This window comes from Ceratosolen solmsi, unplaced genomic scaffold (assembly GCF_000503995.2).
Source record: "Ceratosolen solmsi marchali unplaced genomic scaffold, CerSol_1.0 scaffold29, whole genome shotgun sequence".
NCBI classification, from domain to species: domain Eukaryota; kingdom Metazoa; phylum Arthropoda; class Insecta; order Hymenoptera; family Agaonidae; genus Ceratosolen; species Ceratosolen solmsi.
The window spans coordinates 8798543-8799495 of NW_011948417.1; positions in this window are offsets into that span (position 1 = coordinate 8798543).

A 953-nucleotide genomic window follows, 5' to 3' on the forward strand; every position below is an offset into this window, starting at 1 on the left:
CGTACGTCACTGTCAGGTGAAAAACAACCGGTCACATACACGAACAACACTCCTAGGTGGGACTGAAATAAGGAGTCGTAAAAGGTGACTCGGTTCGGTTCGCGTATGTCGCGACCCAGTTTTTTTTTTTTTTTTTTTTTTTTTTTTTTAAAACTGGTTTTAATAATTGGCTGCCGTTAGTACATTAAATTTTTTGCCGATAGTACATTAAATTGATATTTTCTCTCGCAAACCGTAGCGAGTAAGTAAGCTCGCGTTTGTTTTTGTTTTTTCTTTGTTCAATTCGTTTAGCATACGCTGCCATACGAATGTACGTCTGTCTACACGTGCGTTGAACGCTGTTTAAAAAAAAAAAAAAAAAAAAAAAAAAAAAAAAAAAACCACTTTGATGCAACAAATGCAGCTGAGAGAAGAATTTGGAAGCTTGGATCGCCGCCAATCATTTTAAAATATATATCTTGGAAAAGTTATCGCTCTAATGGCAAATATGCTGACAAATACCAAATATAAATATCATTTATTTTTGTTTACCTTATACCGTCTGGGTAGCAAGACGCCCTGGCGCATCCAGGACAAAAATTACACTTAAAGAAATAAGGGGCGCGCGATAAGTTTTTAACGAACTTTTCAACCTTTTACATCCCATTCAAAGAAAATCGTGTAATTAAGTTTTATCGCCCAATCTCCCTCGGTAAATAAATCAAGGGGCAATGTCGAGATTCTAAAAGTACTTCGCGAGTTAAAAAAATAAAAAAAAAATAATAAAAAAAAAGAAGAAAAGGAAAGAGAATTTCACACCAAAGCAAACGCACGGAAGAAAATAAGCAGGAAAAATCAGACAGGCAAGTAATATCTCAGTCTGCGGGTCGGGAAACCATGTATATTTACCGTTTGCGTAAATATGCGGGGCGAGTGGCGGTTTGGAGGGGAAGAGGGCCGCGCCACACAGACTC